The sequence below is a fragment of the Odocoileus virginianus genome, chromosome 11 (assembly GCF_023699985.2).
Source record: "Odocoileus virginianus isolate 20LAN1187 ecotype Illinois chromosome 11, Ovbor_1.2, whole genome shotgun sequence".
In the NCBI taxonomy this organism is placed as follows: domain Eukaryota; kingdom Metazoa; phylum Chordata; class Mammalia; order Artiodactyla; family Cervidae; genus Odocoileus; species Odocoileus virginianus.
This window is the reverse complement of record NC_069684.1, coordinates 1,858,597-1,877,168: the sequence shown is the minus strand read 5'-3', so window position 1 is coordinate 1,877,168 and position 18,572 is coordinate 1,858,597. Positions and strand designations below refer to the sequence as shown.

Below are 18,572 nucleotides of genomic sequence, written 5' to 3'. Positions count from 1 at the left end.
GAAAATACCACGCATGCCAACAGCCAATAAAATGATCTCCCTAATCCAAATTATAGAGGTGTGAATCATGTCTTCACCACTCCCAGGCTGCCTTCCTGAAATAGCGTTTGACCAAACTATTATCAGCCCAAAGTTTCAACTCTTAAATGCTCTGTAAGGAGGACCTCCTCATTGTCCTAGTAGCATCATGATCACGAAATATACCGGTCTAGATTACCTGTTTAAACATATGATTTTATTTATCTTTGGTTGCACTGGGTCTTCACTGCGGTGAGGGCTTTTCTCTGACTGTGGCAAGCGGGGGCGACTCTCTGGTTGTGATGTGCGGGCTTCTCGTTGCGGCGTCTTCTCTTGGAGCACGGGCTTCAGTCCTTGCAGCCTGTGGGCCCAAGAGCTGCTTTCCCCAGGTGCTAGGGCACACGCTCAGTACTTGCGGCTCCACCGTGTGTGGGATCCTCCCTGACCAGGAGTCAAACCCGTGTCTCCTGCATTGGCAGGCGCATTCGTTACCACTGAGCCTCCAGGGAAGTCCTAGATTAACTTTTTATGGACAACATCTTCTTCTTGCTCAAACTGGGAGCTTAAAGCTTTGAATTTCAAGTGATAATATAAAGAAGGCCTATAACCCTATAAAAATGTAGGAGATCGAAACGTGCTTCTTATCAAATTTATTGAAATGATCTGCTCCAGCAGGACAGTTGCGAAGATGAGCCTGGTCCCCACCGACAGAGGACAGCCTGTCTTTACTGGGCTCCTAACAGCCCACATCAATCTTGCCTTGAGGACCTTACAAAGCATCAGTAAAATTCAGTCCTGTGGCACGTCGTACGACCTCGTTCCCTACCCATCTCGATCTTAAAGGTTATTTCTGGAGAGAATAGGCCAACAAATCATCTTTTCTTAAACATTTTACTTTAGTCATTTATGAGCTCACCCATCTTGAAAAATACATCAGAAAACTTGAAGCATGGTAACTCAGAAATGACACAACAAATAATGCACGAAATTTAACCCAAATATGACATAAAGTTAAGATTATCTGTTTATGTAGAAAATAATTATTTGAATTATTCTGTTGAGGCTCTTTTCTGTTCTTATACTAGTTTGAATTTTAGGGCAAATTAATATACAATATGCTTTTCCTATTTACTCATTTTTCAGGTATGTTACAATGAGAGAAATTGGCAATGGTGAACATACCCTGTTAAAAACAGAGATAGTTTCTCAGGTTCTTCTTTAACAAGAAACGAGCTGGACATCCTTCCCGTGGATAATACACTACAGTACACAATGGCAATACACAGTGGAGGCTACGCCTCCAACACCATCAGCGATGCACCTGGAATTTTAAGGGAGACGCCATAAAGACAAGGAAGGAAGACAGAAGAATGCAGGTCGGCCACTCACGTGTATTAATCCCCAGTAGGACAGGGCCTGATAGCGGAGCACCTGGGAGGAAGAAAACAGAAGCATTCAAGGCCTAAACATCCCCAGCGGGGAGCATGGAGGCCCAGAGGTCCTGACACAGGGCAGGTAGGACCCACCCGTCCACCCAGCCCGACCACCACCACCGGCGGGGAGGGTCCGCTGCTGTTCATTGGGTCTGGGGCCGCGGCTGCGATGGACCATCAATAAAACAGAACTGGGGCCAAGTCACTGAGAGCGCCTGCGGTGACAGCTCTAGTTGACATCCTGCCTCCTAAGTTACTGTCTCATTTCGTCTCCACTGGGTGTGGGAACGTCAGCACAGGACTCTGTAAGAGGCAGTCCTGGCCACCGACCTAAGCACCTCGAAACCCTGGAAGCTGATGTAAACAGCTTTTAATAGCAGTGAACATTTGTTGGCTTTGTTTAGACCATCTGGATATTCCATTGTGTTCGGCTGAACGCCGACTGCCGCTGGGTGACAGTTGATGTATGTTAAGTACAAGCGAAGTGCGTCGCCCGCGCTGGGCCCCGAGAGGGAGCTTGCGGTGTTTTGTGGAATATTCCCTCAGATCGCCTGCATCCTTCGTGGCTCCGGGCCAGAGTCCTCCGACTTTTTTTTTTTTTAATCAAAGGAGAGTTTTGCTTTTACTGTTTGAAAGGTTAGGAAAACCATGCCAAAGTTCTTGCAGGCAGCTTGGAGAGCTTGGGCACACAGGAGCAACTTTCAGTGTGGAGGGAAAAGGAAAGGTATCCTGGGAGCAGGCAGGCTCTGCTGGTCTCACGTGCAATGTGCCTGCCAAACCAGCCGGTAAAGCGCGGATAACACGGAGCCGCTGGAGGTCTGGAGAGGAGCGAGCGTCCCGGAAAAGCACATTCTCCTCCCCCTGCACAAGCCGCCTGGAGGTGTGCATCTGTGCCTGGGGAGGCGCCCCTGCTCACTCAGCGCGGCTCCCCGCATTGGCCCTGACGCTGCAGGAGTGGCAAGAGCCGGAGGACTCCGCGCGGCGCCGGCCCCGCACAAAATCAGCACAAGCGCAGCGGGGACCCGCGGAGCACCAGGAGGGCTCGGAGGTCTCCCCACCGCCCCGCAGCCCGACGGCCCCACTGGAGCGCCCTCCTGTCGCACTCACCGCTGGTGCTGCCCGCTGCGTGAATCCGGGGACGCCGGCCCTGGAGTGCTTGAGAGGAAAATGCTGCTCCGCGGTTTTTTGTTTTTTGTTTTTACTATGTCAGTTAAAAAGTGGTTTAATAAATGGAATTCCACGTTACTGCACAAGATGGAGAAACTGGATGATGGATATGGAAGACGTGATCTCAGGCTGTTCAGGTGGGAAACACACCGATAGCATCCTGTGTTTGGAGCACCGCCAAATCGCGATGGACAGGAGACATGAGGGGCAGAAATTCTACCCGTGACTGAAATCTATGATTTGTGTAAACCTGGATACAAGATTCAGATAACACGTGGTCCTGACAAGGACCAAAATTGTGGCACTGTCCTTCTTTATACTGGAAGGCAAGATATAGGCCTGGAAAATGCCTGCAGGAAAAGAAGAAATGGTGAAGACCAGATATACTCATCTGTGAAATGGGTATATTGCACTGCCACAGAGTCCTTCTGAGGATTAAACAGAAAGTCATGCAAAGATGTCATGCATGATACAATAGGGGAGACAAATATATATATATATGTATATACATAAAATTGAGTGGCTTCCCGGTGGCGCTAGTGGTAAAAAACCTGCCTGCCAATGCAGGAGACATAAGAGACGCGGGTTCGATCCCTGGGTCGGGAAGATCCCCTGGAGAATGAAATAGCAACCTACTCCAGTACTCTTGCCTGGAGAATCCCATGGACGGAGGAGCCTGGCGGGCTACAATCCATAGGGTTGCAAAAAGTGGTGCCCAACTGAAACGACTGAGCATGTATGTATATGTCATTATGACTGATTCAAGTTGTACGGCAGAAACCAACACAGAATTGTAAAGCAATTATGCACCAATAAAAAAATAATAAAAATTTTAAAAAGATGTCACGTATAATACAGTGTAATGTGTTTCAACAAACTTTGGCTGAAAATTATTATTAGAAAATCTATACTGAAAATTTGATTATGCAAAGTTGTTACATGTACTCTGGGGGGGCCCAGGTTCAATCCCTGGTTAAGGAACTAGATCCCACAGGCTGCAAGTAAGACCCAGTGCAACCAAATTAAGAAATAAAAATAAATAAATATTTTTAAAATACCCTGATAGATAGCTTTGTGAGGCTGCGCTCTGTGTTCTTTAAAACAATTTACACCAAACATTCTAAGTTCCACTTGTGGATTAATTGTGTGTCAAGAGCAAATTACACCTTCTGATGGCTTCTAAAAATTGCCTTTATGTCTCAATTCTTTTCCTTATTACAAATTAAACAGGACTTCCCCAGTGGCTCAGTGGATAGGAATCTGCCTGGCTCAGGGTTTGATCCCTGGCCCAGGAAGATTCCACATGCTGTGGAGCATCTAAGCCCATGCCCCACAAGTGCTGAGCCTGTGCTCAGAGCAGACGAGCTGCAGCTACCAAGCCCGTGTGCTACCGCTACTGAGCTTGTGTGCGGCAACTACTGAAGCCACGTGGCCAGAGCTCGTGCTCCCTGGCAGCAGAAGCCCGTGATAAACCCCTGCACCAGCACGACGGGCAGCCCCAGCTCACCACAGCTAGAGAAAGCCTGTGCAAAGCGACAAACACCCAGTGCGGCCAAAGTAAATCAACAGATACTGTTTTAAAAACCAAGTTAAACAAAGAAACTCTACTCCATAGTTCAAAAGAGATGAGCACAGAGAAACGTATTACATCTGTTAGATAAAATATACACATACATCACTGTGTACATTGAAAGTTCCACTCTGAGAATAATTTCCAAAGTGCCTAGAACACTGGCTGGTTCAGGACAGAAGCACAGCAAATACTCACTGACTAAAGGAGAGCACTCTTAAAGACCCTAGATACATAATGCTACAACGCAGCCATCTCATCTCCACTGTCAGCAAACGTCAAACACGATTATCACAGCAAGTGAGCTTCTAAAGTAACAACATACAACAAAACTGAAAACAGTCAGAATCTTTGGAAAGAGCGTGGCTTCTTTTCATCGGAACCTAACTAATTTCCAAAGGATGATGAAGTAGATATTGACTAAACAATGGTTATATTTTTTAATTCATAGTTTTTATTTTCCATAGAATCTTACATTATAGATGATAGATTTCAAAGTACTTTCACACTCATTATCTCATTAGAAATTACCTGTCTTAAAATTAACACATTATAAATCAACTGTACTTCAATAAAATAAAAATATTTGAAAGAAAGACCTGCCTTTATGCCCTTTTCTCTGAAAAAAAAAACAAAACACAATTTGAAGTATGCTGTTTAAAGAATAACTACAGTTGAATCATTAGAATCTTGTTTGATTTTTCTATTCACTTTTGCCTCTCTCAAATTAAATCACACCCAAAATAATAAATGTTATGCAACAGGATGGAGTACATGGCTTCTGTGACAAGTTGTATCATGCAAACGTGACTTCAGCATGTCTCATTCCACAGGCTCTTCTGAAATCTAACTTTGATGCTCCCCCTTCAAAGGCAAGGGTCTCTGTCCCCTCTCCGTGAACCTCAGAGGACTTTTATGCCTAAATCAGCCAAGAGTTCGGCACAAACAATGCTGGGACTTCTGAGGCTAGAGGCGATAAATACCACAGTGTTTTTGTCATTCAGGCACTCAGTCGTGTCCAACTCTTTGCAACCCATGGACTGTATCCCGCCAGGCTCCTCTGTCCACAGGCTTCTCCAGGCAAGAATACAGGAGTGGGTCACCATTCCCTTCTCCAGGGGATCCTCTCCACTCAGGAACTAAACCCTGGTCTCTTGCATTGCAGGCAGATTCTTTACCATCTGAACCACATGGAAGCCCAAATGCCGTGTACTTCCACCTTACTCTTCTGGGACGCTCACCCTTGGAACTCAGCCAGGCAGCCTAGAAGAGGCCCATGATGGGACACCACAGCCCTGGCTGAGCTCACAGCACACAGCCAGCGCCAGCTTGCCTGCCGACCACCTGAAGGAGCCGCCTTGAAGAGGGATCTTCAGCCCCTGGTTCAGTGGATGAACTCAACCCAAGGTGAAAACATGTGAGCATTTCGAAAAATTATAATAAAATAAATGATTTTTCTGTTTCTGATGACTACGTTTGCAGGAATATACAAGTACACATTCTAACACTAGAATTCTAAGACCCTGCAAAAGCTATTCTATGTCTATTATTTATAATATTTTGCTTAAGTGGTTGATTGAGTACAGTGACTATTTGTCGAACTCAGAAACAGTGGGTTACTTCCAGATGGTCCACTGGCTATGACTCTGCGCTCCCAGCGCAGGGGGCTGGGTTCACTCCCTGGTCAGGGAACTAGATTCCACATGCCACAACTAAAGGGTTCCCACGATGCAGCTAAAGATCCCACGTGGCGCAGCTGAGACTCGTCACAGCCGAATAAATAAATAAACATTCTTAAAAACAGTAGGCTAAATTTTAGTACTAAACAAACTACACTGGCGCTTTTATCCAAATTTGCTCTCACCTACAAAACTCAAGTGACCGTGCAGGCTTCACTTAGGCTCTCCAGAAACAGTGAAAGAACATAGCTTCAAATAATTAGAGCTTATAAATGTTATTATTAAGTCAGCTGAACAACCCATCCAGAAGTGTGTTTCAAAAATTATAAAACCTTTTTGTACAATATAAAGTTTGGTTGTTGATCCAAAGAAGGAATATAAATGGAAAGACACTTTGTGAACTGTAAAACATTTTCCTAAGAGAAGTTGAGATTTTAAAAAAGCTTATCATTTCAAAGTCTAACAGTTAGCTAGTTAGATATACACATGATCAGAACATTGTAAATAATACATTTATAAATTCATTAATCCTTTTTAAAATTCCAGATGAATGAAAAGTTGTGCATTTTTAAACAGCTTCTTTTCCAAGAGGGGATTGGACTAGATGACCTCCCAAAGTCATTTTCAGGGCCCATGAATCTGAGAGACGAAAGCTGCCTTGCTGTTCACAGACACCAGATCACAGAGGATTTTGAATTTAATTTCAATCACTTAAGTTCTGTGTGTTCTGCAAAAAGGAAGACGCTCACCTCAATGCCTTTATCAGTGAAGCAATAATTGAGTCGTTTTTTCATAACAAATAGCACAAATGTAAAGATCGTTCATGTCTCAAAAACATGAATATTATTTGAATATTTGCCTCTGATTTTATAAACATATTTGCCTCTGATTTTAGTATTTTTAATTTCTAAAATGCAACACTCTTACAATAGCTAGGAGAAAGTTAGACTATAAATTAATGAAGTCTTCAAAAGAGCATTGCCTAAATAAGCATATTTCACGAAGGTCCCCAAAATAAGAGGTTAAACGTTTCTCAGAATCACAGCGAAGATATTTATGGAGGGATTTTGACCGTGTTCAGTGGAATCATTAATATTCATGACTTCATCTGCATAAGCATTGGAAGGGTCTTATTTGATTCCTCAGTTTTCTGTATAAATATGTGTTTAAATATTTGCTACCTCGGAAACAAAACCAGCAACTCATTAGACACTGGAAAAATTAAAGCAAAACATAAAAAGCAAATTTTGATCAAACATAGTGGTAGGAGCACGCCAGCGATCCCAGAGCATCTGTACGGTGAAATGGAATGCCACCTAGTTCTTTAAAAAGTGAAGATGCTAATTCTGCTGATGAAGACGTTGTCTTCCCCTCTCGTGCCCTATTCATTATGCAAGGCTGCAGAATATGAAGTGCGGCCTGTGATCCGGCCGATCTAATGATCTCCCCCACCTGCTCATCTGGTACAATTTTAATTAACACTCCAAGGAGGTTTGTCAAGAGTAATCAAAAACATTGTCGCTTATAAAGCTGTGGCAAGAAATCAATAGTTTTCATCAGAAAAGGTAAGGTCTGGCATAACTGAACCATTTAATTGCTTCATTCCAATAAACAAAAACTGCACATTTTAATGACTTGATTCGGGAGATCAATATGGAGCCGCAGCTCGCATTCGACAGCAACACGTGGTGGGGTGCCCGCAGCCCTTCGCCTCCCGAAAGCTGCATTTCTCTTTTTTATTTCATCCCGAGCGGCAATGGGTGGCTGCGCCCACGCGGGGCCGTGATTTATATGCGCTGGGTGACCTCCAGGGCCGTAAGACGGGGACGGGTGACTAGTTCTCAATGGTAAGCTACTGGCACTTGACAAAGTGCCTGAAGCAGAATGAATTTACTTCTCTTTTCCTCCGTCATCAACAGGCCCTGCCCTGACCCCCGCGCTGACTCCTATAACAAGATCTCCTGTCGCCGCCGGAAAAATTTACTGTCTCCTCTCCTTCTCATTGAGCCCAAGTGAGGGCTGCCGTCACCTTCAGTGAACTGAGTCCACGGGAGATTTAACTAAACACCAGCCCTAGTTTAAAAACGAAGGCAGTGCATTTCCTGTAAAGCAGGAGGCGTTCAAAGGCATCTGTTTGCCCACGGCATGATTTTCTAACAAGCGAAGTCTTTCTTTGGGCTTCGTTTAAGACAGAGCCACGCGTGGGCCCCCAACCTCGCTATTTCAATGTGGCGCCCTGAACGTGAAGCTCTCGTTAAAACGACTCACCTTAAGAACTCTCTGTTCATCATCGTTGCTGGAAGAAGACGGATGTCCCCACGGCATTGAAGTCATTTTGAAGGTTACTCGAAAACAGAGATTTTTAACCGTGCAAAAATATCGTATGTGATATGCATAAATGGAACCCCATCCAATTCCGCTGTGATAACTACGCAGAGATGCAAGAGGAAATAAAGACATCAGATTAAACATTCTGAGCAGAAGATGTGCTCTGGCAACTTTCTTCACGGCGATATTTTTAAATACCTTGTCAAAAAGGACTTTTCAGCAGCGACTTCAAAAATACCCAGATAATAAGTCTCAGCCTATTTGAACATTCACGACTTAAATACAAGCATGAAGCATAAACCCACATTTATGAAATATACCCGATCTTAATAATCAGCTTAAAATACTTAAGCAATCAAGACGAGTATTTGCAAACGCTTGTGTCAACAACAGGGCAATTAAAAGACTGACGTGTGATTGTTTATTCCGTCTCACTGAAGCCTTAACACCAAATTTCCACTCCCTCTTTAATTTTCAATTCTTCCACCCTCCCTGCTTCACAGCTCCTGGCCACTGGCTTTTACAATCTGTCCCCAGAGAGTGAGGAGTTATTACCCCTGTCGATGGAAGAGAAAGGGATGTTATTCCCTTGTCACCCTCTGCGGCTCCAGCAGATTCTGAGCGCTGATGGATAGCCTTCATTGGAGAGAGGCTGCTGAGACGCTGTTAGTCCTCAGGACTGTCAGATCCATCCACCTGTGCCCCTGGCATTACTTACTGGAGCCGGAGTGACACTCGGTGTCCCCAGAGACGACCGAAAACTGCAGGAGCAAACCCTGAGCGGACCGCCCTGCTGCCCAGGGCGCCCGGCAGAAAGGATGCTACACCTTGGTGTCTTTGGCATCACGGTGAGTGCAAGAGTGGACTGGCCAAGTCCCTCAGAATGGCACCAAGTTTATCTTTTAAGGCACTGAGTATGTATCAACTTACAAGAAAGCTGAGGGAAGCTGAGGGGACGCTGCTCTCCAACGTTTGATTCTTCTTGTCACTGTGACTTCATCATTCCATCATGACAGTCAGGAGACTGGAACTCTCCACTTAATTCATGACTTTCAGGACCATATTTCTTTCTCTCAGATTCAAAATGGGAATAACTGCTCCCATCGATTGTCAAAAAGTCATTATTTACAGAATGATTTTTTTAAATTTTATTATGAAAAATATAATAGATTACATGGTCAGAAAATATCAGCCAGGGGTACCCCATCCCAAGAAATGTCTAGTCAGCCTCTAAACTGCGAGAAGTTTCTTGTTTTGCTTTGTTTTTTAATCGAGAGAACAAGTAAAAGTAATCACATTTACTTCTCAGTAAGTTTAAATCCCTGAAGGGGACAGCATCCCGTGCATTCTGTGTCTCGCGGCCTCAGCAAGAAGGTGCTGTGCTGGCCTAGCCGCTCAGCCGTGTCTGACGCTTTGTGGCCCCCTGGACCGGAGCCCGCCAGGCTCCTCTGCCCGTGGGGACTCTCCAGGCAAGAACACGAGTGAGTTGCCATGCCCTCCTCCAGGGGATCCTCCTAACCCAGGGATCGAACCCAGGTCTTCCACTTTACGGGCGGATGCTTTACTCTCTGAGCCACCAGGGGACCCCAAGGATACTGGAGTGGGCAGCCTATCCCTTCTCCAGGGGGTCTTCCCGATCTAGGAATCAAACCTGGGTCTCCTGCACGGCAGGCGGATTCTTTACCAGTTGAGCTGCCAGGGAAGCCCAGCAGGAAGGCAGCTCGGGATTTGGCAGAAGCCATGCCACCGCTTCATGCGCACGAGTCCCCTCTCCCCGACGACTCCGGTTTTGTGAGGACCTCCCCCCGGAGCTGCTGTTGTTCTTCGCATTGTACACGTCAGCCAGCACATCTCTTGCCTAGACAGAATCAGTTTCCTCTCCAGCATGTGCTAAGTCACTTCAGTCGTGACTGGCTCTGTGACCCCTTGGACTATGACCCACCAGGCTCCTCTGCTCACGGGACTCTCCAGGCGAGAAACTGGAGCAGGTTGTCATCCCCTTCTCCGGGATCTCTCTAGCATACCCACCCTCAATTTTCAAGAGGGCTGCAGGTTCCCTCTGGTTCCGTGGACCCGGCTTATCACGGGCACACTTGGCCCACAGCTTCCAGACACGTTCGCCGTGGTAGGGGTCCCATTCCCAGCAGGCGGGGGTGCTCATTCTCAGGGGTCCAGCATCACCAGCCCCAGGTCTCCCCCATCCTGTCCTGCGTGTTGCTGGCATCCACAGACATCAGCAGCTGGGACAGCTTCGCACCACATCGCCCCCTTGCCGAGGCGCACAGCTGAGCCTGTGACACTTACTGGCATCCAAAGTTCAGCTGCTCTATACTGTGAGAAATTTCTTTTTTAAAAGGAATATTTTTTCATTTATTTGAGTGTGTTGGTCTTAGCTGTAGCGCATGGGCTCAGTTGATCCGAGGAGCGTGTGTGATCTCAGTTTCCCAACCAGGGAGCGAACCCAAGTCCCCTGCACTGGACGGCAGATTCTTAACCACTGGACCACCAGGGAAGTCCCAGAAATGTCTTAACCGAGGTGCGTAGCACTTTTATGCGTTGTCTCTGGTTTCCCCCCACATCTATGCTCCCTGCTGTCTTTACCCTGAGGTGGGGGGTCAGTGGGGACTCTGCAGTCACCGCTCGGGGCGCCTGAAGACCTGCCCCATGAGCCAGGAGGTCCCCGTCCACAAAAGGTCAAGGTCAGAGGCCCCGGCCTGTATGTGGACTCCCAGATCCTTTGGTCACAAGACTTACCAGGGCCTGATTCCTCCACCTGTGCATTTATTCATTTATAAATTAGACACAACCAGCGGTCCCAAGGATCCTCAGAAGCAAACGTGCTTCGGAATTTTCTGATTCCAGCAAGGTCACAGGGCGCCAGTCAGCACACAGCATTCTTAGGACTCGAGGGCACCCTCCTTTTCCCGCCCTACATGAGGAAGCGTCAGGACTTCTGCAGACACGTGTGCTTATGCTGATGACTCGGACAACTGTGCTCAGTAAAAGCTATGAATAGCCACACATCCATTCTGGTCAACGCAGGCTGAATCTACAAATGAATTACCGAATAGCTTGTGCATTTCAGAGCTTTTGGACATCAGGACAGGGACTGTCAGCCTCTCCTGCTACACAGTTACAGGGTAAAACAGGTCAAAAAATAGGCTAAAGGGAGACGAGATGAAAACAGGAAAGGGAGCGCTCACGTTTCCCTTTAGTGGGCCACGGTGTGCGCAGTTTATCTTGGAAACCACTGGACACCAGCAGACACACTGTTCTCAGGCTCCGAGAGGGGTGTGCACCGCTGAAAACTGCTCCAGGCAGAAGGATGGGGGGGTCACTTACCAGTTCCATGGTTCTCCCTCCCCCAAGAGGAAATGCAGAACTTCACCTTGGCTACAGTTAAAAGCCAAGACCCAGGGACTTCCCTGGTGGTCTAGTGGTTAAGAATCCACCTTCCAATGCAGGGGACGTTCGATCCCTGGTCTAGGAACTAAGATCCCAGATGCCACGGGGAAACTAAGCCCTCATGCCACAACTAGAGAAGCCTGCTCCCCGCAGCGAAGACCCAGCATGGTCGAAACAAGCCAATGTCGACGCCAGCCCGTCCAGTCTGTCCCTCCTGAGGATGCACAGTGCCTGCCTGGGTAGACTTACCGATAACCAGGACGGAGGAGGACAGGTCACAACCCGAGGTAAGCAAAAGACCCTTTGCTAAACCGACTGGTTTATTAGTGACCGGGGGACACACACTAGTGTTCGCCTGTGTGTTTACTAGGACTCTTGCAAGGATTAACAACCGATTTTGTTTCTCTAGAACTGACTCAGTCTTACCAGTCCTCATAGTGATATTGGGCTGGCCAAAAAGTTCATTTGGGTTTCTCCACGTTAAGGGAAAAACCTGAACCACGTTTTTGGCCAACCCAATGTTTTAGTACGGGTCAGTAATCTTATTTCCCACTCTGAGCTCTGCTATCCCCATCCCCAAGGAGCAGGTGAACTGAGGCACATGGATAAAGGGTAGGTTTTCGCTTGAAGTCTCCAGTGAAGGGTTTTAAATTGCAGCATAAAGCACTTTCCACAAAGGGCTACCATTCATCCTAAGTGGCTCCTGCCGCAACCCTGATGGGCAAGCCCTCGCTTGCTCTCATCCACATTTTCTTTTAATGAGAAGAACAATAAGGAGACCAAGTGAGGGGTTGGGGACGTCAGAACACCTAGACTACTCCTAAAGACGGTCAGTGTCTTTCCTCTGCATTTTCCCTTGGACTCGCATTTATTTTGCTTCTACTTAGGCCCCAGAGGCAGAGCTTCTCCCAGCACAGGTCAACGCCGCAGTGACAGTACCAGGAGCTCAAGCAGAGAGTGGACCCTACCCCCACCTCCTCATTGCCCCCTACTCCTCCCCTCGTCTCCCACCGAGAGCCCTGGGTCTGATGGGACAAAAAAGAATCTCTGTCGGTTAATGCAGAAAGTTCTAGAAGTTCACGCCAGCTGTGCTCTCATCCACAAGTACCTGTTTGACCCTCACAAGCACCAATTAAAGGAATGATATTACAAAGCTGTTTTAGCTCTGGAGTCAGTATTCCACGCCCGGAGGAATTTCATTTGCATATAATTTGTGCTTACTTCATGTCAGCATTTATCAAAACGTCCTGAGCCTCTTTTTCAACAAAGACAGGCTTTTTACACCCAGAGTTGTGAGAATCCCCAAAGAGGGCTGATCAATCTCAGATCCAAGTTCGAGAACTGCCCTAAATACAAACTCTCCTAAATATCAAGGAACACAGAGGTTTAAATTCACCAAAATTTCCCCTGAAAAGGGAAAGACATTCTTTGTCACCTGCATTGTGAAATGTGTTTTGTAGTTTATTAAATATTTGTCTCCCATTCACATCATAGTTTCAGCCAAAAAAATAATAAAAATCCCCATTGTGTAAAGACAGTGTCTGACTCAAACTGGACGGTCCAGTAAAATCCTAGCTCAGGACCTCTTCAAAGTATCACACCAAGATTCCAGCCATGTTGCCAGGAGGTAATTCTGTGCCCCAGTTGACAGACAGACATACAAGTAAACAAGTCACCTTATCCATGGTGCTACTTTTGAGTTCTAAAGCAGCCCTGTCCATCAGAAACACACCAGCCACATACTAAACTTCACATTTTCTTGTAGTCACTTTAAAAAAGGGAAACAGAAATAGATGAAATTTTACTAATATATTGTTTCATTTAAAATGTTATTATTCCAACATGTGATTTACAGAACAAAATTATTAATGTTTTATGATCTTTATTTAATAGTAAATCTCTGAAATGCAACGTATATTTTACAATCATGAGGTTTCTCAATTTGAACTACAAATTTCATCAGATACAATGGATATGTTTAGGTTTTATAAAATTTAAAGTAAAAAATGTAGACTCACATACTTAGTTGTTCCAAGTCATACTGAAAGCTTTCTGATAATTGACTCAAGTCACCAGTTTTTCATATTTTAATTTTACTTTTAATTTGTCACAACTTAAAATTGAGTTTTCCAAGTTGTAGGACCTACTTTGCAAGCACATGGTGGCCTCATGTGGCCGAGCGGGACAGAACTGGACACAGTGCCTCCTGAGTGGGCGACAGGCTGGGGGCAGGAGTAGCCTCACTCTGCACACCCAGGGCCCTGCAGCTGGGCAAGCGGCCAGTCCATGTGGGCACATGTCCTCAGCTCTGCAAGGGATCCCCTGATACCACGTGTGCTGGGGCGGGGGGCGGGGGGTGGAGGGTGGCTTCTGTCCTGCCATCCAGTCCCCTCGCAAGAGCCCATCTCACTCAAGCTCTCATCAGGAAGTGGGCCCACAGTGAGGATCATGGCCAGAGGAGAGACTATAGGGTCCAGACGGCCCCCAGTTGGGGAGGGCGCGAAAGACCAGGGGAGCATCAGTGCCGGCACAGGTGGACACAGGTGGGGACAGGTGAGGACAGGTGAGGACAGGTGGACACAGATGAGGACAAGTGAGGACAGGTGGGGACAGGTAGGGACAGGTGGGGACAGGTGGACACAGGTGAGGACAGGTGGGGACAGGTGGGGACAGGTGAGGACAGGTGGACACAGATGGGGACAGGTGAGGACAGGTGAGGACAGGTGGACACAGATGGGGACGGGTGGGGACAGGTGGACACAGGTGGGGACAGGTAGGGACAGGTGGACACAGGTGGGGACAGGTGGACACAGGTGAGGACAGGTAGGGACAGGTGGGGACAGGTGAGGACAGGTGGACACAGGTGGGGACAGGTGGACACAGGTGGACACGGGGACAGGTGAGGACAGGTGGGGACAGGTGGACACAGGTGGGACTCAGGGATGCTTAGAGTCAGACACAGGGTAGACCCTGCAGCAGCTGCTGCTGTTTAATCACTAAGCTATGTCCAACTCTTTTGTGACCCTATGGACTGCAGCACACCAAGCTCCCTCCCCTCTCCTCCACCATCTCCTGGAGTTTTCTCAAACTCACGTTTGAGTCACTGATGCTATACAACCATCTCAATCCTCTGTCACCCCTTTCTCCTGCCCTCAATCTTTCCCATCATCGGGGTCTTTTCCAATGAGTTGGCTCTTCGCATCAGGTAGCCAGAGTATTGGAGCTTCAGCATCAGTCCTTGCAAACAATATTCAGGGTTTGTTTCCGTTAGGATTGACTGGTTTGATCTTCCGTCTCTTTATTGGAAAGATAAAAGTCAAGGTCTCCAGCAGGTTGTAGCAATTACTCTCAGAAAGTCTAATGGCCAAGAAGTTTGATGCCTTTTTAACTGCATCCAACTTTTATGTTAGATGTTCCCACATTCACATCACAAATTAAACAGTCTGAGAATATGTGTATTAAGATCAACAAGTTCACAAAATTGTTTAAAATGTATGTAGGATACACATATATATAATTATGACTGATTCATGTTGATGTATACCAGAGACCACCACAACATTGTAAAGCAATTATCGTCCAAAAAAATAAATAAAAGAAAAAATGTATATATAAAAGGGTAAAATAAATACTGTATGGTTCTACTTGTATGGGGTCCCCAGAGGAGACACATTAATAGGAAATAGAAAGGCGGTTGCCAGCAGCTGGGGGAGGGGGTGAGCTTGAGGGGGCGGAGCCTCGACTCAGGGGGGAGGAGCTGAGGGAGGGGGAGAGTTTGACGGGCGGGGCTTCGGCTTGGGAGGAGAGAAAGTCTGGAGATGGACTTGGTAGTGGCCGCACGGGACTAAAAGGACGGACGGCCACTGAACTCACAGCTCCTAAAAATGGTTAACACGCTAAATCTCCATTCACCACAACAAAGAGCGGGTGCCGACCGAGCCTGCCTCACTACAGAGATGCGCTGCTCTACAGAGCTGACTGGCTCGTGCTCGGCCGTGTTCGACTCTTGGGGTGCGCTAGACCGTAGCCCGGCAGGCTCCTCTGCTCGTGGGATTCTCCAGGCAAGGATGCAGGAGTGGGCTGTCATGCCCTCCTCAAGGGGATCTTCCCTACTTGGGGACTGATCCCGTGTCTCCTGCATTTCAGGCGAGTCTTTACCGCTGAGCCAGCTGGGAAGCCTGGGAAGCTGGATGATGGCCCAGAGAAAACACCCAGGCCCTAATCCCTGTAATGTGAGAACGGTTATTGGCAAGATGGACTTTGCAGGTGTAATTCAGATAAGGATGCTGAGCTGAAGATTCTGGATTAACATAAGGATGCTGGATTGTCTGGATGCACCTCAACTGTGATCACCGTGCCCTTATTGGAGGCAGGGAGAAGATTTGACAGAGAAAAGAAGAAAGTCACGGGAGGAAGAAGAAGGAAGCGGAGTTGGAGGACAGCCTCTCCCTGCCAGCTCTGAAGGCAACAAAGGGATCCGAGCCCCAGGAAGCCAGAGTGCTGCTCTGCGAGCTGGAAGAGGCAGGGACCTGGGCTCCTCCAAGGGGCCTCGGAAGGACCGCAGCTCTCCTGGCAACTTGACTGTGGTTCCGTGAACTGACTTCAGACCCTGACCTCCAGAAAAGTGAGAGAAGAAATGTGTGCTATTTGTATGCCCCTAGTTTATTGTAGTAGTTTGTTACAGTAGGAAGCTAATACATATATGATGCTCATATATTTATATAACAATTACCTTTTTTTTTTTTTTTTTGCAATACAGTGTTACTAACTATAGACTTCCCAGGAGGCTCAGTGGTACAGAATCTACCTGCCAACACAGGAAATGTAGGTTTGGTCCCTGGTTCGGCAAGATCCCCTGGAGAAGGAAATGGCAACCCATTCTAGTATTCTTGCCTGGAGAATCCCACAGACAGAGGAGCCTGGCAGGCTACAGTCCGTGGAGTTGCAAAGAGTCAGAACACACATTCACGTTATTAACTGTGGTCTCCATACATTACATCCCCCTGACTTATTTACATTATAACTGGAAATTTGTACCTCATATTTTAATAGTAAAACTATATCTTTGATATAAAATGTCTTATATATTAGTTACAGTCCCATTTTTTATCTTAGAAAGCTTTGTATTAAAGGTATTATATTAAATGGTATTGGTATCTCCAAATTATAATCAAATAATTATCTTTGAAAATTCAAAATGTAAAATACTCAGCATAGGCAGAATACCCTCTGACATAAATCAGGCAGTATTTTGGGGCATCTGTCTCCTAAGGCTAAAGAAATAAAACCAAAAATAAACAAATGGGATCCAATTTAACGTAAAAGCTTTTGCACAGCAAAATAAATCATCAACAAGATGAAAACACATCCTAATGCAGGAGAAAATATTTCCAAATTATATAACTGACAGTTCACAGCAGTATTATTTACAATAGCCAAGACATGGAAGCAACCAAAATGTCCATCAACAGCCGAACAGATTAAGAAGATGTGGTATATATACACAGGAATACTACTCAGCCGTTAAAAAAAAAAAAAAAAAGTGAAATTGTGCCATTTGTGACAATGTGGGTAGACCTAGAGAGTATTATGCTTAGTGAAATAAATCATCCAGAGAAAGACAAATACTCTGTTATCACTTATTTGTGGAATCTAAAAAAAAAAGAAATGAATGTGTATAACAAAACAGATACAGAAAACAAACCAGTGGTTACCAGTAGGGAGAGGGAAAGAGGAGGGCCCAGATGGGGGTTGGGGATTGAGATACAAAGTACTGTGTGAAGAATAAATAAGCAAGAAGGATACACTGTACAGTACAGGAAAATATAGCCATTATTTTCTAATAACTTTAAATAAAATCTGTAAAAATACTGAATAACTATATTATACATGGGAACGAATATAATATTGTAAATCAACTACACATCAATAAAATAAAAATAAAATGCTCAGGAGAAACCCACCAGAAGCAAACTATTCCTAACCCTCTAATCACCTAAAATAGACCAGTATATCTCCAAAGGCATTTAAAGTCAAAAATCAGACATCCTTGAAATGGAAGAGGTGAATAGAATATAGGTAAACTCCCTTCTGTTTGCATTCATTCCAGGTTTAATACACACGTAGGTAAGAACAGCTTCTAAGACTGGGGAGCATTCACTGCGCAGACCTCTGGATCCCAGGGAAGGGCCTAATACCCTCCTAAACCTTGGAAAAGCAACTCGAAATTCACCCCCCTCCCCGGTCAGGCCGGTAAGCCCGCAGCCCTGAAAGCATGGCCCGGGCTCGTCCGGCATTCTCCGTGTGAGCCGCCATCCCCTCCCGGAGATCTAAGACGATAACATTTCCGAAACGGGGAGTTTTCGATCTCCGCACTGTGGACTGTTGGCCCTGACACTGCCGGGTTCCTAACATTTCCGAATGAAAAGCGCGGGGACAGACCCGGCCGCATGCAGCAGGGGCTGGGCCAGCGCCTGGGCGCCCCGGCTCACTGAGGCAGGGGGGCCCCAGGCTCAAGGAGGTGTAGCTGAACCAGAAAACCACGCTCTCCTCCGAGCTCTGGGGCTCCACGGGGAAGCCCACCAGGGGTGGGGTGGGGGGCACCGCGGAGTTACACCTAAAACGTTGTTTTCAGCAGAGAAGCTGAAAAGCAATACCAACGTTCTCCCCAATCATGAAGCTCTGCAGACTTCACCTCCCGACACAGCTCAGCCGTGCGCCCTTCCGCCCATCGCTGCACGGTCACCCCCGCCCCTCACTGCGATTCCAGGCCGGGCCGACTGCAGGAGCCCCCAGCCCCGAGGGACGCCTCCTCTCCGCCCCCACGCCCGCCCCGCCTCGGCCCTTCCGACCATCCACTCACCAGCTGAACTCCCCGGACTGAACGCAAGCTGGTGGGATCAGCCATCCACGTCCTGCTCGAAGCCCTGTGATGGTTTTTCCTCCTTCTCAGTGTTAATCATGCTGACCAGG

General features: G+C 46.7%; 1 long non-coding RNA gene across 2 annotated transcripts; it reads right to left on the bottom strand.

Annotated features, from left to right (window-relative positions):
• Nucleotides 1-213: 213 nt before the first annotated feature.
• LOC139037411 (uncharacterized) lies at nucleotides 214-18,028 on the bottom strand. 2 transcript variants are annotated; one of them, XR_011490194.1, is made up of 4 exons: nucleotides 9,126-18,028; nucleotides 8,136-8,295; nucleotides 2,559-2,968; nucleotides 214-1,449 (listed from the first exon to the last, which is right to left on the bottom strand). It is a non-coding gene; the product is annotated as an uncharacterized lncRNA (long non-coding RNA). The 2 variants fall into 2 exon arrangements; XR_011490193.1 differs by having other exon boundaries at nucleotides 8,136-18,028.
• Between the last annotated feature and the right edge of the window lie 544 nt (nucleotides 18,029-18,572).